This window comes from Gastrolobium bilobum, unplaced genomic scaffold (genome assembly GCF_033153095.1).
Source record: "Gastrolobium bilobum isolate Gb01-03AN ecotype WA unplaced genomic scaffold, APGP_CSIRO_Gbil_v1 utg3533, whole genome shotgun sequence".
NCBI lineage: Eukaryota > Viridiplantae > Streptophyta > Magnoliopsida > Fabales > Fabaceae > Gastrolobium > Gastrolobium bilobum.
In genome coordinates, this window is record NW_026898215.1 from 247,082 (window position 1) to 269,730 (window position 22,649).

Here is a 22,649-nt window from a genome sequence, read left to right on the forward strand (position 1 = left end):
TCCCAAACTTCCTGTATCTCCAAGAAGTGGAACTACCAGCTACCTTCGTCGCCTCAGCAACCTTGGCCCTCTTGGCCTTACTCGAGCTGTAGAAGTCCTCAATATCCTGACACTGCTGTACCAGTGTCCCAAAGTCTCTAGAAGCAGAACCAGCTAGGTAACCAGCAATATTCTCACTAAGTCCCTTGTGAAACTTAGCAGCCAAGATTGTCGGAGTAGGCCTCGCCATCTGAAAGTGTGCAAACTTCACCAGCTGGTTGAACTGGGCCAGGTACTTGTCAACAGACAACGAGCCCTGAACCAACCTGTCAAACTCCCCCTGCTTCCTCTCCTGTGCGTCATAAGGGAAGTAGTGACCCAGAAAACAATTCTCGAAGAATGGCCAAGTCATCACATGGCCCTGCATCTCGTAGACATGAGAAGTGTTCGTCCACCACTCATGGGCATCACCCTCTAGCATGTAGGTAGCGAACATCAGCTTTTGCGGATCAAAACACTGCATGACCCGAAAAATCTTGTCCAACGCCTGTAGCCAACGCGCTGCAGCAACAGGATCATAAGATCCATCAAAGGTAGGTGGCTTATGCTTACGAAAAGCATTTAGTCGGCGATCGATCTCTTCTCGTTCCTCAACAAAAACAGGGACAGTCTGCATGGCCCCCGTAAGGTGACTGCTATCACCCATCTGACTCTGACTGTCGTCCTGCAGACTGGGTGGAGGCGGAGGTGGTGCTGGTGGAGGTGGTGGCGGAGGAAAATGGCCAATAGCAGGACCAGTCCTCAACTCTTCCAACATGACTCTCATCATTGTCATGTTCGCCAGGAAGTTGGCCTCCAACACATCCTCAGTGGCCTTCCTGTTTGCCTCTCTGACGGTGTCCAGCATGGCCTGGTTTGCATTCTCATGGCCTCCTAGTCGGCTTGTCGGGCCGCCTACATCTCAGCCAATGCAGCCAGGACCGGGTCGGGTTGACCCTCATCAGTCTCTCGTGTTCTCCTGGATCCTACCATGATTCTGCACAAGTTACACAATTTGTGTGATTACATATGCATCATCATAACAAAACCCAACGGAGCAAACACACAAGACAGACACAACCAAACATCCTAATCATTGCAATACATACAGGTTTTCCCCTTGAACCATTGCTTTGATACCATAAAATGTAACTCCCCGTGTATACCCGGTTTGTTAACATATCATCGTATTAAGCTGCGCTTAATTAAAAATGCGAAATATCTTTTTCTTTTCAATTATGACGTCATTATTCTTAGCCAAGTTGATTACTTAATCAATTTCATAAAATACATCGCCTGTATGTCATGCAAATAGACATCTAACTGAAATACCTCATAATATAGATAAAGTGAGTATCTAAGTCACGACATTACAACACGTAATCCAGACAATATTCTGATACATTAATACAACTCCAAATAAAACAAGACATAATCAAGTCTAAGTGGTATGGACAATCCCCATGCTCACCAAATCAACAGCATAACCAACAGAGTCTCAACAGAGATATCCATAAACTGAATCCAAAAGCATAAGACAGTAAATAGGATCCAATATCCAAACATAACAGCGTAACATGCAACATCTATCAGCTAAGCTCTGGCCTCCTGCCACTAGAGGTCTCAACCCCGCATTACCTGAACCTGAAATAAGCATTCCTCAAACGTGGGGTGAGATCTCTAAACCAGAAATCTCAGTAAGACAAGGGGTCCTCAAGGATCTTCCACCCCAAGCTTACTTACATGTGCAATATAAGTTTTAAAAGCAGTAATTCAACATAAGTTCCAAAACTCAATGCAGTGCAACATATATTCATGACATGTGTGTTATAACTATTCTAATGGCCAGAGAAATGTATGAATACGTCTATTACCTACAGATAGTACAAGGAACACCGCTTGCACCTCACCCACAGCCTCACCATATTGTATGTACTACATACTCAGGCTTACCGTATAGGTGGAACAACACATGCATATCATAAAGGTACTAGCACATAACAGCTCAATAGCATTTCCAAAACATCGAAAGCATGTAACACAGCATGCATATAACCATACCCCCATGGGACATGGTGGAACCACAACATGGCTAAAACGAGGACACGAAAGCTTACCTTGCAAGCTCATTATCCAATGCCAAGAGTCCACACAGCTTAAGTCCAACACACAGCAGATCACAATCTAATTAGGACCAGCAAGCATATCAACACTCATAGATCATAAGCATAAACATAAAGACTACGATTTCTTCTTACGATTTATGTCTTAAGGCTTCACACAAATCCATAAACCCTTAATCACTTGATTCTAACTTAATTCAATTAAAACAAAAGTTCAACTTCATCACTCTAGGGTCCACAAACCCTCAATAGCCTACTGTATGAACAGTGCAGCTAATGTTCTTCGAAATCCCAGAATATCCGGATATTCGTCGGGGGCATATCCGGATATCCTTATCCGGATATCTCTCTTCCAATATCCGGGTATCCATATCCGGATATTCAGATCCCCATATCCGGATATCAATATCCGGATATTCACAATGAAATATCCGGATATTTCGCGAGAGAACCCAGATTCTTCAGTTCGCGAAAATCCAAACCAAAGGTTCCATTTTTAACTCTTCCAGAAGCTTAAACATGCATCTTAAGGTCCATTTAGGTTCATAAGACAGTTGGTTACTTGCTTAACTCATTTACATGCAAATACACCTCTTGTAAGCATTAAAACTTAAGATCAAAGGTGGAACTGTTAGTATATGGATGTCCTAGAGACAATCTTTGGATTAGATTAGGACATATGTAGACCTTTTATATTGTCACAAATAAAAGCACTATTTATCCTGTTTCATATTTTGTCTCAATATTACTATTAATATTTATATGAGTAACTGGATAAACCCCTTGGAATAAAATAGGTATCTCTTGACTATCTGTGATGAGATCACGATCATGAGCATTCAAGGATACTGCATGTTTATTCCTAATTTTATGTTCCTAGTCTAGAGACACTGAGAATGGGGATCAGTGATCTCGGGTAAGACTAGCACGGCTTATCTACTTGTATTTGGATGCAAGGTAAAGACCTCATGAGCTACAGATATGGAGATGTCTTAGCTAAAGTCGTGGGTGGACCTATAAGGGTATAGCTCGCACTGAACAGACCCACAAAGAGACTCTATGAGGAACTCTCACAGAGAGTATCATTAGAGTAGTCTCTTTATATTTGGGTATGTCTTTCCTAAGACCAGAAGTTATTACCAAGACTGTGTTCTAGAAGGCATGCTTTGATTGTTCACCTCGTCTGCCTGAAACATGGAGACTAATAGGTATATTGTTGGGCTTGTCCTGAAAGAACACAGGGCTAGGGTGATAAGCTGAAGGAATTCGTCAAATCTCTGTGAGAGATTAGGTTATCTGTAAACCGGAGAAATCGGGATGACATTTACAGGGACTCGGGAATCTATGCATAGTAAAAGAGATCATGAGATGATCTGCCTTTAGAGTCTGTAAATTGAAGATTCCCTATTTCGAATAAAGCTTACCCTAAACCGCAGGGGTTGATACGCTTCCTTACCCTAGGTTTTATGGGAGGTAACCGAGACGAAATGAAATATATATATGGCAACCAAATATGTGTAATAGGATGATCAAGTCATTAATCTAACTAGTTCTGGGGCAACAAAGCATTGCTAGTGCTCTGTGTTGTCATTAGATCGGTTGTTGGCTTATTGGGCCCAAACCCATTTATGTCAGTGGCTATGTTGGACCTAATGGGTCACACACTAACACCTAATTGTCTAGATGCTCTAGCATTAAAGGTATTGGGCCTTACAATTGTTATTAGCCCAAGAAGTAGTTTGGAACTCCACAGATAGGGTGGAGGGCGCATGGATCAAAGTAATGGGCTTGGATAGTCCAAGACATTACTAATTAATTTAATTAGTTAAATTAATTATCAAATGTTTAAATTTTGAATTTTGAATTTGAAATTTGAAATTTGAATTTTGAATTTTGAATTTTGAATTTGAATTTTGAAATTCGAATTTTGAATTTTTGAATTTGAATTTTCAAATTTGAAATTTGAATTTTGAAATTTGAAATTTGAATTTGAATTTAGAATTTGAATTTGAACTTAAAATTTGTGTTTGAAAGTTTGAATTCAAATGTTTGAAATTCGAATTTGAATTGGCTATGAAAAGTTGTTTCATAACAAAAGGATAAGATGAGATCTTGTTGGAACATATCAGGAGGAGATCTTTTGGACATAATCCAAGGATAATGGGGTGCTGATTTTGGCTAGATTTGATCATCAAAATCAGCTCCAGAAGATACGGTCTGTTGGGAGAATATTTGAGTGAGTTGATGCAACTAACTCAAATGTATCTGGTCACCTTTTAGGCTATATGGGGCGCACCATATAGCTGATTATATGATGATTCATGATCAGATTTCTGACTAGGTTTTGAACTTAGTCTCATGAGAATATTCTGGGATGTTGTTGGCAATTTTTGAAATGCAACAACTCCACTTATTCTCTCCCCAAGGGCGCCACTTTGATCAGATTTTTGGGAGAAAAATCTGATTTGTTTTTGAAACTTAAAAGGCTCCTCTTGTGTGCTTAAGTAGTAGTTAGTTCCTCCTTAGGTTTGTGTGAAAATCCAAGCCTTTCTCTACTCATCTATGCGCCCCTTGTGAGGTTTTCTCTTAGAACACTTCACTCTTCTAAACACTTTTACCTAGCCTCCTGCATCACACACTGAGCGCATAGCAAGCCTTATTGTGGTGATCAATCGGCGGCCTTACTGGAAGGAGTTCCTGTATCTAGACGCGGGTGGTGTGGATCAACGTTAGAGGGTCTGAACCCTTCAGACCTACCTTGATCATCTTGAGTTTTCACGAACAAGGTATGACATACGTCTTAAAGTATGTATCTTGATATGCATGTGTGTTCCGCTTGCGAAAAATTTTGTTTTTCCCTCACGCATGTTTCGGCCTTCAAGGCCAATTTTACTTTCAAGTGGTATCAGAGCCCGGTTACTTTACCATAGACGGGTGATGGTACCTTGTTTGTGAACCTGTTTCTCACGGTTAAAATTTCTTTAAAGAGTTAAAGATTCAATTTTTATGTATGGATTTTAATTTACAATACTTTAAACGGTTAAAGTTTTGTTTTTGTTTTTTTTATGAACATCTTAATTTGATTGCTGTGTTCATATATCCATATGTATTCATGGTTATCATTCTTTTCTTTATGAAAGTTTTAAAAGGAAACACCTTTTTGAAAGGTGGAGTTCGACCATGAAAGGTGTTTTGAACACCTTGATTGTTTTCTTATTTTTCATGAATTGTTTCATGAGCAAAGCATGTAATAAAATTTTTCGAAAATTAATCTCATATACATTAGTATATGGTTCGGCCATCAAGTGTAGATGGCTACATGCATGGTTTAAATTTTATGTTCTTTGAGAAAGAGTCAATAAAATTTGAGTTATATTAATGGTTGTATATAATTCGGCCAATTGAGAAATCTAAGAAAATTTTAATTTTAATTTTTTGTTTTGATGTTTAATTGTTAAATATCAAGACATATGTGAAAAACATATTATATGATAATATTTTGTACTTGTGAGTTGTCTAACATTTCAGGTGCAAAAGAGGAAGGGGATGGTCATGGTGCCCGAAGTTTAAATTTCGAATTTTAAAATTAATGTGTAATTTTTGCTCTTTAAATTAGAGTTGTAATTTGATTTTTAAATTTTGTATTTTAAATTTTGTCCCTCCAAAATGTTTTGGAGTTTCTTTAATTGTAATTAGAGAATTTAGGCTAGTGGCGTATAGACGACAAGAAGCCGTGGCTTGAGAAGCAAGATGGACAAAAGATCGAGCACCATGACTATCTCAAAATAAATTGTTTTATTTGCATGTATGTTTTGTACGACTAGCATGCATGAGATAGTGCATCACGATATGTATGCTTTATTGCTTATGACGTCTAGTATGCATGAATTGGACAAATCGCGTTTGTATGATTATTATGCACGTCCAATTTCGACTAGTCTAAACCGATAGATGTATGACATAGGTTACGACTAGCATGATAATATATTAATGCGTTTGATGAGACCTAATAAAATCCCTAAATAAAAGGAACCCTTAAAAGGAATAAATTATTAAGCATATGATTACCTCCCACCACCAATATTACTCGAACCTCCTCTACATAGTGGTGCTCCACAACTCAGTTGGGACCCACTGTTTTGTTGAGTAAGAGTAGTATTAGAAGTGTTAGACACTTAGGGTGCTGGTTAATGCTTAACTGAGGCATAAGTTGCAGGCCCAACCGGGCTTATAGGCTTAGGGTAATAATGCTAGGTTGGTTGCATGAGATGCACCACTAAGTGACAAGGAGTTGTCAACCTAATGTTAAGAGAGGGTATGAGATACTGTTGATTAGGATCAACCCATTATTTAAATTAATCTTGCGGTCTCAGACGAGGGTTAAAATAAATAATCGCACTCTTAATCTCACTAAGGTAAAATCTAAAAGTAGATTAACCCTAAGTCAAATGGTAAGGGTCATTGACTTAGATAAAATAGTGGGAGGGGCAATTTATTTAAAGTCTTTAATAAATTGTAACACGACAATATATTAATTAATCTTTCTTTACATTTTTTTTTCAGTTTTTAGTATGACTAATCCACTGTCACTGCGCTCAATACTTGATACGAATAAACTGACCGGTTCAAACTTTATGGACTGGTATCGGAACCTGAGAATTGTTCTTAGGGCCGAAAAGATTGCCTACGTTCTTAATGGTGCATTACCCGTAGCTCCTAGGGAAGGGGAAGATGGGTTCGCGAAATATGATTTCGAGGCCCACAAACAACACATGGATGACAATACGATGGCAGACGCATCATGTTGGCATCCATGTTGCCTGAACTGCAAAAGCAGCATGAGCATATGGATGCTCCCTCTATTGTCTTACATCTCAAGGAGTTGTATGACGTTAAAGGCAGGCATGAGAGGTATGAGGCCTCCAGAGAACTGTTCTCTTGCAGGATGTCTGAGAACATGTCTGTTAGCAGTCATGTTCTTAAGATAATCGGGCTGATTGAGAAGCTAGGAAATCTAGGCTTCTTGATGGATGCCGAACTGAGTAATGACTGAGTCCTGGCCTCACTTCCACCTTCCTTCAGTTAATTCATAATGAATTATAACATGCATGGGATGCTTGTGAGCTTGCCTGAATTGTTAAGTATGTTAACAACTGCTGAAGTGTCTATCAAGAAGGATAGGACACAAGCTCTTCTGATTGGTGGGCCTAGCAAGGCCAAGGGTAAGGGTAAGGGTAAGGAGCCTGCTAAAGGTGACTCCCTTAAGCCCAAAGGAAAATCCAAGAAGAAGAAGGGAAACAAGAAGGGTAAGAAAGCATTCAAGGACAAAGGCGATGCTGAGTGCTTCCATTGTGGCAAAAAAGGCCATTGGAAGAGGAATTGTCCAGACTACCTGAAGAGTGTGAAGGACAAGAAGCATGGTGATGCTTCTGCCTCAGGTACTTTCATGATTGAGATAAATTATTCTTGTGCTAATCCGACTTCATAGGTATTGGATATCGGTTGTGGTTCTCATATATGCAATATGTTGCAGGTGCTTAGGAGCCCAAGGAGATTGGAGAGAAACGAGGTGGATCTTCGCGTTGGCAATGGAGCAAGGGTTGCTGCTCATTCTGTTGGAGATGCCGACCTTATTTTGCCTACGAGCCTTTTATTGCATTTGAATAATTGTCTTTATATTCCGAACATTTCTAGAAACATTATTTCTATTTCTTGTTTAGAACAAGATGGTTTTACTTTTAGTATTAAGAATGGTACATTTTCTATCATTTTGAATGATATTGTTTATGGTACTGCTTCATTAATAAATGGATTGTATGTTCTGGAAATGGGAACTGAAGTGCTCAATGTAGCTGTGAAACGACGTAGGATAGATAATCAATCTTATCTTTGGCATTGTAGACTAGGGCACATAAACGAAACAAGATTGTCTAGGATGCATGCAGATGGATACCTAGATTCCATGGATTTGGAATCCTATGGACAATGTGAATCTTGTCTAGCTAGGAAAATGACTTGTCACAAGCCCAAGGGGCTTGAGATTCATAGGGCTAGTGAGTTATTAGAACTCATTCACACTGATGTTTGTGGGCCAATGTCTATGGAGGCTAGAGGAGGATACTCCTATTTCATTACATTTACTGATGACAAATCAAGATTTGGGTACGTGTACCTAATGAGATATAAATCTGAAGCCTTTGAAAAGTTCAAGGAGTTTAGGAATGAAGTAGAGAAACAGCGTGGCAAGATGATTAAGACATTACGATCAGATCGTGGTGGTGAATATCTGAGCCATGAGTTTCAGGATTATCTGAGAGAAAATGGAATTCTCTCGCAGTTTACTGCACCTTACACACCACACCAAAATACAACAGTAGTGTGGCAACAAAATCAATAATGCAACAGTATTAAACTAGGCACAAAATTATAAACAGTCGCTTCAAACATTAAATCCTTTTCATCTATAACCTTTTCATCACATATATCCTTTTCATCATATATCATATTGCGTATATAACGCCTTCATCACGCTCATAGCACCGTCGTCCGCGTGCCATCACAGTGGATATTCCACATGGCTCCAAAAATCAATGGTGAATTTCCAACTGTGGTCCTATGCGGACGGAAGCCAAGTGTCCCTTCTCCTGGTACCAGGCATGCCTATATGATGCATGCTCATTCACATGTATATTTATTTATACATATATCTCTGTTTCCAATGAATGTTCAATGTTGTATGCCATGCAATGCTTTCCCACACAAAACAGAAAATAAATGCGGTATGATGAAACATGCATAGATATATCATCATTCTCATAACATATACTTCATGCTTCCACATGAACATTTTACCTCATCATTGAAACTTCGTCAAACATTTCCGTAGGCAGAATACTTTCAATATAAATAACAGTATAATTATCATTCGCATGTGAGCAACACGTAACAATCTCATACACTAGTCAATAGTCACATTAGGTAATACCACCATACACTTACCTCACACGTCACAAATAAATTACCAGGCAGCAGCAAAAGTCCACCAACTCACGAAATAGGCGAACCTAAATACAAGTGCAATCCATCAGAATACGTTCCATGCTATCACTATAAATTACCAACAAGTTTCCCAAGCCTAAAGGCTCATATACCCCACGCGGCCATTAAGGTTCTCGCCCCAAAATATTCTGACTTCGAATTAATCGTTACCAACGTTTAACAGCGAGGATTTCTTAAAGTTTCCAACAAGGCAGAATCAGTTTTGACATAAATTATTCAAAACTTTATTCATCAATTTCCTGCTTCTCTACTCATGGTGTGCGCAAAGAAGAACCTAATTATCATGCTGTATTTTTAATTTAAGTAGGACCTAGTTTATATCAAATTTTACCAAGGCAGAATAGGTTTCATCAAATCAAAGAATCAAAGATAAATTATTCTAAAGCTTAACTAATCCATGAATGGTGCGCTTCAAGAGAGTCTAAACATGCTGCCCTATATATTTTAATTTATGCCAAGTTCAAGATATACTAAGGTATAACTAAACAGCCCAATAAATTATTATAAGGTCATTCATAGGTTTATTCTTCATGCTTTCAATCTAAAGTCCAGCGGTTTATTAAGGCAGCACCTAGGAGAGATACATTTTCTAAACAAAACTTGCTAAAGCTGTATTCATTACTTGGCCAAAGGTTTCAACAAAACAGAATGGGTTTTCACTAAACAAGACATCAAAGGTAATTATTCCAAAGTCCAACTAATTCAGTTATGGTGCGCTACAAGGGGAGCCTAAAAGCATGCTGTCCAACTAAGTTTAACATATGCAAGGTCGAATTAATTAGATTAATCCAGGGAGCAGCCCATCAATATTAAAAGGGAGCTCTTTTTCAAGCTCCAAAATTGATTCCTTGAACTTGGGGCGCAGAGGCTTGTTGTTCAACGAAACCCAAACCAAAACAAAGGGGATGAAAAGCATTCCTCCTCCTAGGATGCATACAAGACCGAAACAGAGAGGAATGGGATCATAGTTTACGGTTTTCATACCTCTTGAAGTAACCCAAGATATTCCCAAATCAACTAAGGTTGCAGCCACTAAGTTGGTGCTAAGATCTTCACCTTTCTACCCTTCAAGTACCACGCTATATGACTGCATGCAGGGGGACTAACCACTCTCCAAGAACTCAGGTTGGTAGCTCCTTGATGTTGGTGGTTTGGCGGCCTTATCAGAGAAAGAAGAGGAAAATGATGCTTAGGAGTTGTGCTATATGCTCAAGGAGCTCACGGTTTTGATAAGAAGAAGAAATGGATGATGGCTGATTGATTCTGATTGGAAGGAATAAGTGTACAGCTTGTTAGTTCCCTCAACTATGCACATATGGGAGGAGAAAACATCAGAATTTTAAGGCTGCTTGGTCTTGGCAATTAAACACTAAGTTAGGTTTGTTTCCTCACCTCACTAACGCACATCATGGACAAGATGAGATGTTGCTGACTTATAATAACTAGGACCAAAGACTAGTAAGGAGAAACTCAGATTTATTCCATAGATTTAGGTGCACCAAGGGGTAGTAGGCTGAATAGTAGGGCTGCCTCTTGACCACTTAAAACACATGCATGTGATTAAAGCTGAATAGATTAACTAAAGCAACAAGTCATCAGCAATTTTTCTGCCCCAAAGTGGCGCAAGGTGGCTGAATTGGTTGCCATGTGGAGATTACCACTCAATGAGGGGTTGCTTGGGGGGGGGGGGTTCTATGATGATGTGAGATTGAACTAAAGGATAGGGCTGAAGCATTTCCCCCTCCTTATGTCCTTGGGCCGTCGACCTATACATGGGTGTGAGTCCAATTTATTCAAATCCAATGCTTGTGTAGTTTTATGACCAGCCCATGAGTGAATGGGTTTCCATGTCTTTTAAATAATTTTAATTCCTTCAATATGTTACCACTAATTTATTTTTATATCTTTTAACTAAAATCTCACATGCCTAAAATAAATTCTCATCTATTATTATAATTCAAGTAAATTCCTAACTCAATATTAATTCCATCCTAGTAACCATATAATTCAAAGACCAAACAAATCTAATATATGTAATTCGAATTCTCACACATGCCTTCTTTATACCTTATAGTATTTTATGGATTTTCCCCAATTACATGGGATGTTACACTCTCCCCAACTTGTTTTGAAGTTTGTTCCCAAACTTCGTCTTATCATTCCAACATATGCTTAAATCTAATGCTTAACACAATTCTTCCCAAGGGAGGACCCCAAGCGGAACTCAACTTTTAGCAGATATATGCACAGTCAGTCCCAAAGGAGGACCCCAAGCGAACATCAGTGCATATAGAATCAATACGGAAATTACATCAAAACCTATCAAAGTAAACATATCAAGACTTATCATAGTTCTATATGAATGCATCTATATCATATATCTCCTACATATCATTCAACCTGACCACAGTTCGTACACTATGGCGGAACACAAAGTAGGAGCGAACCCCATAAACATAGCTACCAACATTTATAATGAAGCTCATAGCTCTAGCACATATTTTGGTTGGCATCTAAACAAATCCATTTCTAACACTTCTTCACTTTATAATTTTAATAACAGTATTAGTGGGGCCTATGTGAACATAATTTTATTCACCTGAATCAGAGTTGCAACGCAAGAAGTAGGAAATAATAGACAGATGGCTCCTCACAATCCCTATATCATTACTCACCCTTCATGTCACACTCTACTACTACTCAACCGATCATAATTTTAAAGGTCTCATACAAAATGCAATAAACAAGTCATCGGCCTACATCAAAGGTTCTTAAGAGTGTAGGGGTTCATTTAAACTGAAATACCATTACCTCCTATTGCTTGTGCGCTATAAGAGTCAATTAACTAGGATCTCCAATTTTAAATGTTTCGTCTTTGCAATGTACAAGTTACAATTTAAGAATGCCATTACTTCCTAACTTAATTCTTATTATGATAGCGATTCAGTTCACTAACCAAACACATCACACATTCGCATTATATTCAGACTTTTACATCAATTACCTTATTAAATAAGATCATAGGCAGGATTCTATACTCATAGCTTTCAGGAAGTCAAACAGTAAGACAATACACATCACATTCCAACTTTCAATTGAGGAAAATATTCATAAAATCACAAAACTCCTATCCTACTCTTCATACTTATCATGTAAAGGGGTACCTCTCATACAACTCGTCAAAACACCCACATGAGGAAACTTCCTCGAGCTTTCCGTTGTCCTAGGTACCTCGGGTGTAATTGACTCCACTGATCAGAGGATCCATTAACCATGTTAGGAATTTTCCAGTCAGTGACACATAATACCATCTTGAAATAGCTCTCAAATATAACTCACCAAAGCAAAACAAAGCCTTCATAATTCAAGTTCACAATAATCACATTTAAAATTCCAGTTACAGTGCATTCTGCATTTAAATGGACAAGTAGAAATTACAGTACAAGATCTCATGCAGGAAAAGCACCGAATTCGAAGTTCCTCAAGCAAGTGACTAATCATATCCATACAGGCAACAATACATCTATTTGGTGGAAACATTTCAAAAACAATAATAGCATATCATGATTTACACAAAATAAATATCAAACCTTTAAGCATGGAATTTACAGCAGCGTATTTAAGTCACAGGTTAAATATTGTTTCGATTACACAACAATTAGCCAAAATCAGGGTGCTCACGTCAAATTAAACTCTTACATCACACTACTCAGTTTTTATATTAGATGTCCAAGTAACGATGCAAGTATTACAGGAAGTTCTAACTAATACTAGCTCTAGTGGCACATAAAAGCAATTAACAGTTCCCAACAACGTGGACAGAAAGTAAAGAGGATTCATATTAATCTTTATCTAAAATTTGAGCACTTAGGAAATTACATCAAGAGAATGGTTTATCCCAAATTTTAGCCTAGAACAAGAGAATTATAACCCCACTGTTTTTCCGTGAATAGTTCAGTCAAATCATATAATGGGTAGGTGCAATTTCAAGGCTCGGTGTTTCTAGCATAAATATAGTTTTCTTTTTAATTCGAATGTAATGCAGTACAATGAGAAAGCAATGAACGTCACTTAGTTATTGGTGTCATGGCATAGACAATTTGTGCAAAAATAATTTTGAACAGCCTATACGTCAAGTACAGAGTATTTAATCAAAAATATACCTTTCCTTCTATTCATTTTAACTAATCAGAGAAGACCAAGTATAATTCAGGTGTTATTTTAACAGCATATATTTAAAATAGATTAGATCAATGACCAAGCATAAAACACTGCTCAACAGTTTCAATTTTAATTCACTCAGCAAGAAAATAGAATCATGTAGTTAAAAATTTACATGTGACCAAGTGGTGGACTATTTAAATGTAAATATTCATCAGAAGTAGCAGACTGATTTGACCAAGTTAATATTATGGTGTTCACAAAATAAACCAAACTCAAAATCCTACGTACCAGCAGACATCAGATTTTCGAACCCAGAATTTAATAAAACTAACAGGTATGAGCTCATAACAGTCAAAGCTTATAAACAGTTAATTTCTAATATCCCTATTTAATCTAGTTGTATCATTAGTGCAGATTATCCATATCCATACATGGTTAAACAAAATTCATAGAATCCAGTTAGAACCTTCTGATGCTTACTCGAATATAAATTTTGACACAAGGTCAATTAGCCAACATAATAAGACACGCCGAATAATGTGTAACTCCATTTAACCACGATTTACCCGTTCAGTCTACTGTATTCTAAAATCCAATTCAGAAAATCTTCCTTTAATTATGCAGTGAGTTCCCATATAATCTAAACCGATAAATTTAAACAATCACCACATAAAATATGTTACTATAATCAGAGACAATAAACCATATGTAAATCTAAAAGTGATCAAAATCAGGCAGGGCAATCCATCATGTATGAATTAGAATAACAAGTATCACTCACAGGAAGGGCATGGGTAAGAGTCAAGTTCCCTCCTCCACACATCACCGCTTTATTTAACAGCTTCTTTCTCAAGAATGATGTCTAGTGCCAATTCTCCATTAGAAAATTGGTAAGGGCTTAGGGCCCACATGTTTGAGCCTTAATTAATTCCAATTCTACTTTCTAAGGGTATTGACTGGGCCTACTTAGATAAGTGATCTGTCCCTACGTAAATCTGCCTCCGTACAGTTTTAAGGTCAAACAACGAGTCTTCTCAATGCTAGTTAACTGCATCTATTTTCAAGGTTATATCACTGCTACACTACTCAGTTATTGAATCTGACAGAATTAGTGAGAAGAACAACTGTTTCTACTATCTAGCAATATAATACAATCACAACACACAAGAATATGTCATGAGTCAGAATAAAACAGATACGTATCCTCAATCAACATTTACCGATGACATGTTATCATTCACGGCTTAAAACATAAAATATTTACATCAATTACATATATATGTAAAGCCTTCCTTACAATCCATAGAAATCGAATTTATAATCAGCTCCTAATGAGAGTAGCAGTTTAATATTTTCACACATAGCATTTCGAGCACCAGGGTACCCGAGGTCACCATGATTGTGCGCACACACCATAAGTGGCAGTGAGTTGATCAGGCTCACCCCTAGCATTGAAGTGTGCATAACCATGTTTAACGCCGGACACCACAAGTACCATCACACACAGAACATAATATAAAACAGCTAGCAACCTTCCAATAATCATAATATCAGTAGCGAAACAGTGTAATTCTAACATATATCGAAGCAACCAACTCACAGTTATATCCAAACAGCAATAATTCAGCAACTATACCAACAACCAACATGTTCAATCAGCAACCATTCAAAAACCAGGCACAAACAACAAACATTTCCTCAAATATAGGCGCACCTTGAATCAAAACTGCTCTCATACCAATTAGTGTATGCATCCAAGAGAGTTGTTTGCTAAGCGGATTAGTGTTCTTTAATCATATTTTAGAGACTTAAAATCACTTTTACAATGCCAATTAAAAACTTATAATTGAAATCGGGTTCGTCACAAAAATCAGAGTATACTTTCAAAATATCTCAACTACTGAAAATATAACTTTCCTGGCAGACCTTGCTGTCTTTAAAAATTCGTATAAAATTCACTTCAACGATTCAAAAAAGTATTCTTTGTAATATAGAAACTAGACATCTGGGGCTTCGCGTTCATATAAAATAATAGTAATTTGAAGGTCGTTTTCCCCTTGAAACATAACTCGTAAGGCGAGAGTTAAAATCAGTGAATTTATATCAAACGACCTGACTTGCAAAAATCATAATAAATCGAGCTTTCAGAATTTCACTGAAAGGTTTATATATAATGAAACTAGACACCTGGGGCTACGCGTGCATATAAATTATAAGAAAATCAGAGGTCCGTAGTCCCAGGACGCCAACCTACAAAATGCTCGCACAAACAGTTTTAACTTAGCTTCCAAAACGTCATGAATCAGTTTTCGTAAAAACGATTCTGAAATCTGTTTCAAAACACTTGCTGTTCTTAAAAGTCTTAAAACAGGATGCAAACATAGTTCACTAATAATTTAAACATCCACAATTAGTACAGTCATCCATGAAATTAATACAATCACAGCAGCATGCCCAACAGTAGAAACCAACAGCAAATATCCAAGTCCTCAAAAGCTTTTACGTCCTCCTGGCATTTTATAAAAATAGCAGCCACAAAGGGGTGAGAAAAATCCCAGTAGTGTGGCAACAAAACCAATAATGCAACAGTATTAAACTAGGCACAAAATTATAAACAGTCGCTTCAAACATTAAATCCTTTTCATCTATAACCTTTTCATCATATATCCTTTTCATCATATATCATATTGCGTATATAACGCCTTCATCACGCTCATAGCACCGTCGTGCGCGTGCCATCACAGTGGATATTCCATATGGCTCCAAAAATCAATGGTGAATTTCCAACTGTGGACCTATGCGGACAGAAGCCAAGTGTCCCCTCTCCTGGTACCAGGCATACCTATATGATGCATGCTCATTCACATGTATATTTATTTATACACATATCTCTGTTTCCAATGAATGTTCAATGTTGTATGCCATGCAATGCTTTCCCACACAAAACAGAAAATAAATGCGGTATGATGAAACATGCATAGATATATCATCATTCTCATAACATATACTTCATGCTTCCACATGAACATTTTACCTCATCATTGAAACTTCGTCAAACATTTCCGTAGGCAGAATACTTTCAATATAAATAACAGTATAATTATCATTCACATGTGAGCAACACGTAACAATCTCATACACTAGTCAATAGTCACATTAGGTAATACCACCATACACTTACCTCACACGTCACAAATAAATTACCAGGCAGCAGAAAAAGTCCACCAACTCACGAAATAGGCGAACCTAAATACAAGTGCAATCCATCAGAATACGTTCCATGCTATCACTATAAATTACCAACAAGTTTCCCAAGCCTAAAGGCTCATGTACCCCACACGGCCATTAAGGTTCTTGCCACAAAATATTCTGACTTCGAATTAATCGTTACCAACGTTAACAGCGAGGATTTCTTAAAGTTTCCAACAAGGCAGAATCAGTTTTGACATAAATTATTCAAAACTTTATTCATCAATTTCCTGCTTCTCTACTAATTGTGTGCGCAAAGAAGAACCTAATTATCATGCTGTATTTTTAATTTAAGTAGGACCTAGTTTATATCAAATTTTACCAAGGCAGAATAGGTTTCATCAAATCAAAGTATCAAAGATAAATTATTCTAAAGCTTAACTAATCCATGAATGGTGCGCTTCAAGAGAGTCTAAACATGCTGCCCTATATATTTTAATTTATGCCAAGTTCAAGATATACTAAGGTATAACTAAACAGCCCCATAAATTATTATAAGGTCATTCATAGGTTTATTCTTCATGCTTTCAATCTAAAGTCCAGCGCTTTATTAAGGTAGCACCTAGGAGAGATACATTTTCTAAACAAAACTTGCTAAAGCTGTATTCATTACTTGGCCAAAGGTTTCAACAAAACAGAATGGGTTTTCACTAAACAAGACATCAAAGGTAATTATTCCAAAGTCCAACTAATTCAGTTATGGTGCGCTACAAAGGGAGCCTAAAAGCATGCTGTCCAACTAAGTTTAACATATGCAAGGTCGAATTAATTAGATTAATCCAGGGAGCAGCCCATCAATATTAAAAGGGAGCTCTTTTTCAAGCTCCAAAACTGATTCCTTGAACTTGGGGCGCAGAGGCTTGTTTTTCAACGAAACCCAAACCAAAACAAAGGGGATGAAAAGCATTCCTCCTCCTAGGATGCATACAAGACCGAAACAGAGAGGAATGGGATCATAGTTTACGGTTTTCATACCTCTTGAAGTAACCCAAGATATTCCCAAATCAACTAAGGTTGCAGCCACTAAGTTGGTGCTAAGATCTTCACCCTTCTACCCTTCAAGTACCACGCTATATGACTGCATGCAGGGGGACTAACTACTCTCCAAGAACTCATGTTTGTAGCTCCTTGATGTTGGAGGTTTGGCGGCCTTATCAGAGAAAGAAGAGGAAAAGGATGCTTAGGAGTTGTGCTATATGCTCAAGGAGCTCACGGTTTTGATAAGAAGAAGAAATGGATGATGGCTGATTGATTCTGATTGGAAGGAATAAGTGTACAGCTTGTTAGTTGTAAGAACCCGCACCGTTAATTAAGGTATTTAATTAATTAATTATGCAAAAATAGGAAATGATTCCATAATTAACCCTAATAATTATTTATGAGGCTTAATAATCATAATAAGTGTTTAAGAATGCTGAAAGTCGTTTTTCGGAAGAAAAGTGCAGATACCGGTTCTGCTAGTCGGTATAAATGATTGCCGAAAAAGTATCCCGGAAAATTAAAGTAAGTGCATGATAATTACTAGAATAATATGTAGGACTTGTAAAACGAGTTTCAAGTTCAAATAATGAGAACTGGTGCTAGAAACCGGTACTGGCTTTGAAAAAGCGCGTACCGGAAAGGTGCTCAAAAAAATATGATAATTCTTGGAAAAATGTGTAGTTTCAGAATCCAAAGTTTGGGATTAAAATGATAAGCGTAGCAATTAAAGTTAATACTGTGTGTTTAAGTGTGTTTGGGCTATAAATACTCCCATTATGGGCACAAAACCCTAGGATCAGATTTCTATACGTGAGTTTGGGGCTGACCATTGCTAGTTACCGTTCCATTGGCTTTCCCTTCCATTTCTTGAGCCAAGTTGTGATCTTTCTTGATTTTCTTCACATTTCCACCTTGTAAACACTTGGGAGCATCCTTGTGGGAGTGAAAGGAAGGTCTTTTCTGAGTCTTAGCCACTGTTTGAGTCAGTCTTGAGGGCTGAGTTTGGAGGTTGAGTAGTGGAAGCCTTGGTCTTGCCATTTGTGAACTCCAAGTGTCTATCTTTGTGGAGAAATGAGCCAACTTGTTGTGCATTTTCGTGCACCCTCTTAGTCAGAATTGTGAGGAGCTGTGTTGAGCTCCAAGAGCATCTTCATTCTGAGTTTTGAGCCTTGGTATGTTGTACCAACCTTTAACTTGAGTTTTAAGGCTTAAAAATGGTACCTTGATGCATCTAATGACTAAAAGATGATAACTTGTTGTTGGGTAATGTTGAACACGCCTAGAAATGCATGATTAGGTGTTTAAAATTGGTAAAAAGGGAACCTTTAAGAGATATCTTCACGAAAATGCAGAAACTGCATTCTGTCGTGAAATATCCGGATATTTGTCGAACAGATATCAGGATATTGGATATCCGGATATGGGAATCTGTATATCCGGATATTGAATATCCAGATATGGTCCCGAGGAATATCCGAATATTCTGGGATTTTGCAGAACAGTAGCTGTGCTGTGTGTACAGTAGGCTATTGGGGGTTTGTGGACCCTAGTTTGATGAAGTTGAACTTCTGTATTTAATGGACTAAGCCAGAATCATGGGATTAAGGGCTTGTGGCTTTGTTAGAAGCTTTAAGACTTGAAAACGTAATAAAAAGGTGTTGTCTTTAATTTGTATGCATGTGGTATATGTTTATTGATTTATATTTGGTCCATATCAGATTGTGATCTGCTGTGATTGGACTTTGAGCTTGTGGCATTGGATAGCTAGCTTAGAGGTAACCTTTCGTGTCCTCGGTTTAGCCATGTTGTGGTTCCACCATGTCCCATGGGGAGATGGTATATGCATGCTGTGTTACATGCTTTTGATGTTTTGGAAGTGTTGTTGAGCTATTGTATGTTAGTGCCTTGTTGATATGCATGGAGGTGTTCCACCTATACGGTAAGCCTGAGTATGTAGAACATACAAGAGGGTGAGGCTGTGGGTGAGGTGCAAGCGGTGTTCCTTGTACTACATATAGGGAATAGACGTATTCCTACATTTCTCTGGCCAGTAGATAGTGATTACACACATGCCATAGATATCTGTTGCACTACATAGTTTTGGAACTGATAATGATATAAATGCTTTTAGAACTTATATTGCACATGTAAGAGAGCTTGGGGTGGAAGATCCTTGAGGACCCCTTGTCTTACTGAGATTTCTAGTTTAGAGATCTCACCCCACGTTTGGGGAATGCTTATTTCAGGGTCAGGTAATGTTGAGACCTCAGGCGGCAGGAGGCCGGAGCTGAGTTAGATTCCTGTTATATTATGCTGCCATGATTGGATGCTGGATTTGCATGTTGTTTATATGCTTATAGCTTCAGTTATGATTTTGGAGTTTTATGTTGAGACTTGTTGTTTACTATGTTTATTTGGTGAGCATGGGGATTGTCCATGACACGTAGTATTGTTATGTCTTGAGTCTTTTGAAGTTGTAATAATGTATCAGGATATTGTCCGGATTACTTGATGTAATGCCGTGATTTAGATACACACTTTATTTATATATTGAGGTATTTCAGTAGATGTCTTATTGCAATTTACATACAGGCGTTATTTTATGAAATTGATTAAGTAATCAAGTTGGTAATTGATAATGACATCATAATTGAAAAGAAAAAGAATCTTCCGCATTTTTAACTAAGCACCGCTTAATACGATGTAATGTTAATATTCCGGGTATACACGGGGTGTTACATTAGTTCCCTCAACTATGCGCATATGGGAGGAGAAAACATCAGAATTTTAAGGCTGGTTGGTCTTGGCAATTAAACACTAATTCAGGTTTGTTTCCTCACCTCACTAACGCACATCAAGGACAAGATGAGATGTTGCTGACTTATAATAACTAGGACCAAAGACTAGTAAGGAGAAACTCAGATTTATTCCATAGATTTAGGTGCACCAAGGGGTAGTAGGCTGAATAGTAGGGCTGCCTCTTGACCACTTAAAACACATGCATGTAATTAAAGCTGAATAGATTAACTAAAGCAACAAGTCATCAGCAATTTTTCTGCCCCAAAGTGGCGCAAGGTACAAAAGGATAAAGTGGCTGAATTGGTTTCCATGTGGAGATTACCACTCAATGAGGGGTTTCTTGGGGGGATTCTATGATGATGTGAGATTGAACTAAAGGATATGGCTGAAGCATTTCCCCCTCCTTATGTCCTTGGGCCGTCGACCTATACATGGGTGCGAGTCCAATTTATTCAAATCCAATGCTTGTGTAGTTTTATGACCAGCCCATGAGTGAATGTGTTTCCATGTCTTTTAAATAATTTTAATTCCTTCAATATGTTACCACTAATTTATTTTTATATCTTTTAACTAAAATCTCACATGTCTAAAATAAATTCTCATCTATTATTATAATTCAAGTAAATTCCTATCTCAATATTAATTCCATCCTAGTAACCATATAATTCGAAGACCAAACAAATCTAATATATGTAATTCGAATTCTCACACATGCCTTCTTATACCTTATAGTATTTTATGGATTTTCCCAAATTACGTGGGATGTTACACCCCTCCTATGCTGAGCCCTCTCGGCCCTCATCTCAGTTATGAGGGCCTGCAGCATAACCTGATTATTCTTCATCAGGTTTTCAGTCATAGTCCTATTGGCAGCCGTCACCGTCTGCAGAGCTTTAAGAACTGCAGTAACCAGATCAGGCGACAAAGGACCTTCACCTCGTGTCCCACGGCGACCACGTGCCCTACTCAAGATGCGTACATGTAACACAAAGGAATGAGCTGATCAGACCCACACTGAGGAATCACATATACATTAATCATAAACAGTTCACAGATAGCTATGCAACACAAAGCACAGTCATACATACTCAGAATTCCCTAACAAAACTGCTCCGATACCATAAATGTAACACCTCTTTACCGGACCGGTGTGTTATCAACAAATATGATATTAAGCGGAGTTACAATCACAACGTTTATTTGTAATTACGGGAAAACATTTTCTTTTTAATATCATTTGTACCTTTGAAATAACTGTGATCATAACTCAGAACTTATAGCGGAATTATGAATACATTAGCTTAATACCATGCAACTTACATTTAAACATGCTAAGTGGTTCCCATAAACCAACATAGCTAAAAACTTACTATATTCATGTTTAACACTAATTTTCTTTGCATTTTTATTGACTCTAAAAATTTTGATACCTATCAGATGCTCCTCATTCATTAATATGTTATATTTTTCTTCGTTAGCTACGCGTGAGTTCAAACCGCGCTCAATTTGGAGCATCATAGCCCAAGTTAAGAATTTTCCAAGAAATGGATGCTGAAATTCCTAGGACCCCCACGCTCTCATAGTGAGTCTCACGCTCATAGCGTGAGAATGCCCTAAGAGGCAGGGAGGTTGACGCCCATAGCATGAGACTGGCGCCCATAGCGTCAATCCTACGGCCTTCCCCTGATGGTTGGCGCTAATAGCGTCAACTTGACACAAAGAGCGTCGCAGTTCTGGAGCAAGCACCAAAACAGGGCAATTTGACCTCCTTTTGTATTTTATCCGTAACTCTAGTTATACTACTTTTATTTACACAATCTTGGTCTCCTTGGAAAGCTAAAAGAAAGATCTATAACTTTCAAGAAGGCCAAGAGATCCAATTCCATCATCTATAAGACGAAAATTGGCATCACCTTGTTTGTATTTTCAACATTTTCCAATTATTCAATCATATGCCTAATTTCTCTTCAGCACAACCAATTCATAAACCCATGAATCATTCATCAATTGAACTTCAATAAAGCATCATTTACATCATTTGGTCATTAAGCATAAACCAAGTGGCAAGGACAATCCCCATGCTCACCATATCCAAAATATGCACATAGTGATATACAACTTCATATCCAAAATAAAACACTATGATCAAAAGACTTAGAACCAATGTATGAACAACCAAAACATGGCAATATGATCACATGCAATCCAATGTTCATACTCTAAGTCCAAGATACAACATAATGCTAGAATGTGAAA